Source organism: Parasteatoda tepidariorum, chromosome 3, assembly GCF_043381705.1.
Source record: "Parasteatoda tepidariorum isolate YZ-2023 chromosome 3, CAS_Ptep_4.0, whole genome shotgun sequence".
Classification (NCBI taxonomy): domain Eukaryota; kingdom Metazoa; phylum Arthropoda; class Arachnida; order Araneae; family Theridiidae; genus Parasteatoda; species Parasteatoda tepidariorum.
This window is the reverse complement of record NC_092206.1, coordinates 40,049,043-40,055,523: the sequence shown is the minus strand read 5'-3', so window position 1 is coordinate 40,055,523 and position 6,481 is coordinate 40,049,043.

The window sequence follows — 6,481 nt, the reverse complement described above, 5'->3', positions numbered from 1 at the left end:
TTACGATAATATCAATAATACCATTCAAGAGTGCAATTCTACTTTCTCTACTTTATATCGTGCCTTATTGTTGCTGATATGTGATCTGATTTTTTTATATTCCAGGTACTCAAATCAAGATGAATAGGAAAAGGGCCATTTTTGGCCTCAGAAGCCCAGCCAGACCAGACAGACTAAACCAGATCTATCGGGAGAACCTTTTAGATAGATGATGGTTGACATTTTTGGTAGCCTATGTAGGGTCACAAATGACTTTCAGACGTGATCTGAACAAGACTACCTCAACAGAAACGCCCAATTCGATATGAACACGCTGACTTTGATGGATGGAACACAGTGAGCAGTTGACAGTATGGAGCATCAATATTGTCCTCCTCACGCTGTTGCTACTCAACACAACAGGGGCCTGTATACACTTGAATGATAATAGCAATATAGAAGAGACCATGCGTACAACAGTAGTACATCTTAATATAGTTCTCAAAGACCAGCTCTCAACGCCTGGAGATCTTAGTATAGTTCTCCCCACCAGCATGTAAAGTTGTTTATATAAATTATACATTCAAAATGATATAAGATTTACATTACCTTGATATATAAGAAATGAACTTTATATAATTTAATAGATTATGATTCCTGTTTTCGAAAGAAATATTTAGAGGAAGTGCTAGAACTAAAAATACTGGTATTTTCATTTTCATTTTACTAACAGTTCCTAATAACAGCATGCGATAAAAATGGCAGCATAGTAAGAAATGGAACACCATGAAAAATACAAATGATTTCTAGAAAAAATATAGTATAGGCTCGAAATTTTAATCACCAAAAGTCCAAATTTGTCTAAATGCATATTTCTTTGCATAAAATTAGTTTATATGACTCATTTCATAAGCTTCAATTATTGAATGCACTAATTAGATAGCATATCTAATTAGTGCATTATAGGATATATATTAGATAGCATATTTAAGGTTCCCTTCTCGAAACATTTTGATTGAATGCTAAGAGGAAAAAAAACAAATATTAGATTGAAAACTATTCGACATTTAGGTATTTGTTTTGATTTTACGCTCTCTGCTTATACAATTCTTTATTTCATTTCACGAATTAAATATTTTTAAACTTCCAGTGTACGCTGGAGATTTGTAAGCATTCTCCATTTTACCAAGTTATAAATCGGTTTTATGCTGCAACTCAAATAACAAGATGTAAAAAAAAAGAGGCTGATGCATTAAAGCAAATCCGACTTCTTTCGTTATTCACGCTTCAATGTAATTCATGTCGGTTATGAAATTCACTACAGCATATATTAGCTTAAGTTTGTCAGATTGAAAAGATATATTTCTTCTCCGTTAAATTTTATTTGACGAACATGAGTAGTAAAATGCTGCCTTTTCTTCTTAACTCTTTTACAAAAGGATGGATGTATATTTTGATTATATTTTATTTTAAAACTTTATCCGATTACTCTTGGAAGATCTGTTTTACGAAATACGTTAGAATATAGTTGAGTTTTTAAACAAAAAGCTTATTCAAGCATTTGTTACTTATTTGTTTGGAAAAAAGATTGAATTTGTTGCTTTGTTTAAACTTAGATTTTATTAAAAGAAGCAAGTTTTTCAGTATACTTACAATGAGAAAAGAAGATAAATGTAAACCTATTTAATAATTTAAGTATTTCTACAGAAATCTCTTTTCATAAATTGAAATATTTGCTTCCAGCATGTCTTAACAAATGTAATTACTAAGAAGACTTTACAAAATATTGAAAAGTTAAGCCTTATACTTTTATTATGTAATGCTATATGTCTAAATTAAACGATATTTCATTAATTAAAATTAAGTTTATGCTAAAATTAAAGAAATGTAATATGATTATAATTACCGGAAATATTTATGTTTGAAAATAAAGTATACTATTTAATCTTCTGATTTTAATGGTTGTTTATCTAACAATTAAAACTACGATATAATTATAGCACTGTATTCTGAATTCTTGATGCATTTAAAAGATATATTACATTTTCAGAGTTGAAAGATAAAGTTAATAGACGATTATAGTAAAATCAATTCTCTTCGTATATTGTGGAGAAAAATATACACTACACCGCTGAGACACGGCTGTTCTTGCAGAAAAAATAAAAACAGAGAGCGCCATCTCGTGGGATAAATATAACAATGGAGCAAGGAGGTTTTATGAAGCGTGTAGCTTACTGCACTTAATTTTAAAACCTTTACAAATTCAAAACTAAAATTGAAAAAAAGAAGAATGGGTTCTAATCCACTTTTAATTACTTAAGTTACTTTTTACTGCCATTAGTTACAATTTTAATAAACATTGATCAAATAACACTGTACGTTAGAATGGAATTCTATTATTAATACTGTGGGATTTAAGAACAATATCGTAATTCTAACAAATATTGTAGATGATAATCGCTACAAGAAATGACATCTGGAAAAGCAGAATTATGCAAACCTTTTTTTATGTATTTAGGCTTTAGTTACTTACCATTTCTAGTGTAAGTTAGGACAGAACTACATTTCTCTACGACTTTAACATCATAGAACAGGATTTGAACTAACGTATATTGTAAAGGATTTAACGACGCAAAAGTGGATGTTTTTGTGATTTATATGACCTGTAAACATAAAATAGAATTGTGTGAGAACAAAGCAGTTTGAGAGAAGTACTTTTATAAATTTTCTTTCAGCCTTTCTTACATTGCAAGTCATTTTTTCTTTGTAAATGGTATTGGTTAATTCCAATAATTTGCATTTTCGTTTGAGAGAATTCAACAACAGCCCTTAAAATTTGGCTATATATCTACTAGAGAATCTTTTTAGATTAAATGTAATTGTTTAGAATCATTTCTAATCTTAGGTCAAATTAAGTAGCAAAAATGAATTTTTTTACTCTTTTACAGTAGTTAGCCTGCTATACTATTTTTTTAATCTATTATAAATTTTGACCCGTCTAATATAACATTTTTATAAGTCTAAATATATAATTGGTAACACAAGCAAGTTTTTATTTTTCATTCCTTTAGCATTACGTTTTAAGATGCAAAGTAAAAAATGCCATTTAGCTTGTGGATGGGTATAGGTTTCTTTTCTTACATAAATAGCAAATAATACCCGGCGTAGGTATGCCTTCTATCAACAGTGCTAATTTGATTTACGTTGTTTTTGCATTATTTTTAGTGTAAATGTACATAAAAATTTGACACATCAGACTGATAATTTTAACATTACTTAAAATTCTAGAAATTTTTCAAGTAAATATTACTGCTAAAAGTAGTTAATACTGCACAAATATTTTTTTATTGAACAGTATACGGGTGAGGTAGAAATAAACTAGTATAACGAAAGTTTCCTTTTCATTTTATGCGTAATAAACTTATTTCTAGCACATTTAGCTTGATTTCAAAACCACATAAATTTTTATAGTTGATGGTACGTACAGTAAAAGTTTCCGGATCTTATTACAGTATAAAGTACCGGTAAATTGGGTGAAACAAAATAAATTTACCGTTAACTTCATTTTTCTGTAAAATGCATTTTTAACGTAATTGTTACAATAATATTATTTCAATTAAAGTGATTTAGTGATTTCACGGTAATTATCACTGCAAAAATTACGTATATAGGTTTCTTTTTTTTTGTTCTGAAACATTTTTCGCTAAAAATAGATTCCACGCTAAAAGTATTGACACCCTTAGTGCCGGTAATTTTTACCATAATTTTATTTGAAATTTCTCACAATGTATTGTTTGTTAAAGTGATTGCCTTGGTTTCAATTTTGGTTTTATCAGAGGAGACTGATACTCTTAATTTTTCTGTTTCTGTTAATTTAACATATATTTATGATGAATATTGGATTGATACTAAAAGTACATAACTCTGACTTACTGTAATAATTATTTCAAATTTTCAGGCTTATTTTCACAATGAATACTTACAATAACCGATAATATTGACTTTCTTTATTGAATTAATAACTGAAAGATAGAGGGTTGAACACAGATGCACTGATCGCTTAAGTACAGCGAAGCCTTTTTAAATATTCTTTTTACTAAAATCACTGGTCTCTTAAGCTTATTTAATATGTAATTACTATTAAACACGCGAAATAACGGATTTCTATTTAGAAATAAGTAATTCTTAACTGCGGGAAAGGAATAACTAAGCATTTTTACGCTAGAAAATTAAATTATAATAATTAATATCTCACACTTCTATTAATGAATCATGATATTCTTTGTTCGAAAACTTTTGCAATTTCACTGGTAATTAACATTTTTGGAGATAAATTCTTGGCTCTTCTTGGCTGGGAGCCAACGTTTAGATAAATTTCTCAAGTTGACATAAGCACATTTATGTCCTAAATGTAGATAAAGCCTATTCTACTGATGCACATCTGTGTTTAAATTTAGCTTTGAAGATCATAGAGCCAAAAAATAAAACGCGAATAATTAATGCCCTCATTTTAAACTAAACATTACATTTTGAAGATAATGAGTTGTTTTTTTCTTTATAAATTAGCTAGAGGCTCGTGATAAAGCAGTAAGTAAATGAGAAATTTTATCCTCAATTTCTGGTTCTTCTTGGCTTTAAGAAAGAATATGCTAATTTATAACAAAACAAATAATTAACATTGCGATAGCTTTTGATACATGCTTCGTAATTAGGAATTTTCTTTAAAAAAGATACATACGCAGCACAAATAAAAGCATTTTTATGTGTTATGCTGAACTGATTTGTTTTTTAATCATTATTTTTAAAAAAAACGCAATGGAGTATCTTGTATTTTTATATGCCTCATTAGTTTTGAAAAAGGGGAGAAAAAGATATACAATTTCACAAATGATATTTAAAAAGCATACGAAATACTTTTATTATTGGCTTAAAGAATTCATTTTTAATTTAGGGCTGTTTTAAATTAAGTTCAATAGTGTTATTGAAACAATGTTTTAGAAGAGTATTAATTTTAAATTTCTTTTTATTGATTTTTCATTGTTTGCTGTAAGTTCAAGTAAATTTTAATGAGCTTAATTTTTTTTTCTCAGAATCAATCTGCGTGATATTTTATGTTATTTTTTTGAATAGTGTTTCATAATATCCGAAATTCATTGAAATATAACGAAATAAGATTTACGAATTTTCTATGAAAACTTTTCACTACATCTAAATTATTCAAACATAATAGTGTAAAATATTATTTAATTGATAAAATTCAGAAAAGTGAAGAAATATTAATTGCCGGAATCATTAAAATCTAATTTTAGAATGGCGCAATTTGAAACAGTGACATAATTACGTTTTAATTAGTAAGAATAAAAGCTGAAAAATAAAACTGAATAATAGACAAATACATCAAATCTTGCATTATAATAATTATTTAAAGGAATAAAAAATTAAAACAGAATATTTAAGATGGTTTTTTTTAGTAATTTGATTAGTAGCTTGGGGAAATGTTTCTTATAAATAAATATAAAGTAGTAGGGAATAAATATAAAGTGTTTTTAAATTTTTTTCAAAAGCTTCGGTTTTAAAGATGAAAGGAGGAAGATTGTTTACTCATAGTTCTACTGATACATAGTTGACTATTTTCTTACATAGTTAACTATTTTCTTACAATAGCTGATTGAGGAGTAAATTTATTCTAAAGTCAAGGTAGTTTTAACATTAAAGACTTATGGAGACCCCCTAATTTTTTGTCGCTCTGTAATTCAAAAAAAAATAACTTACTGATGGCGTTGAAAATTTCTGACTTTTCGTATATATATATACGAAACGGTGATACCTCGAGATACGAGTTTAATTCGTTCCGTAACCTTGCTCGTATGTCAATTTGCTCGTATCTCAAAGCAATTTTCCCCATTGAAATTAATTGAAATGCCATTAATCCGTTCCAGCCCCAAAAATGCTACCCCCAATTGTTTTTGTTACGTGTTTTTGAATAAGAAAAATGTATTTATAAATGACAAATATTGTATAAAAACATAATAAAAGAAAATGTAAAGCAAAAAAAAAAAACTGGTTTTATAAAGTGTGCATACATATTTGTATTTTGATCACTTAAATGCAAGTTGCACACATCTTAAATGCTACTGTATGCTTAATTTTAGTCACTGCTTTTCTCTTCACCGGTCTTTGCTTTTTTAGCTGGATTAAAAAAAAACTGTCCAAGGAGGTTTGTTTCTTCCTCCTTCTCAGAATGCTGCAGAAATGAGTTAGGCGAGTGTCATGAAATAGTTCCGATGCACGACCAGATGCAACTTTTTCGGGATGTTTCCTTGCACGAACTGTGAAATTCTTGCCCACATTCCCAAGAACACTTTTATCTCACTTGTAGAGATAACCTCCTCCACCTCTGGCTCTTCCTCGAAACCAATTTCTTGCAGAACCCCCGAATGCTGCTGCGACGGTAACTCTTGTAATTCCTCTGTCGTCAGTTCCTGAGAGTACTCCTCGATGA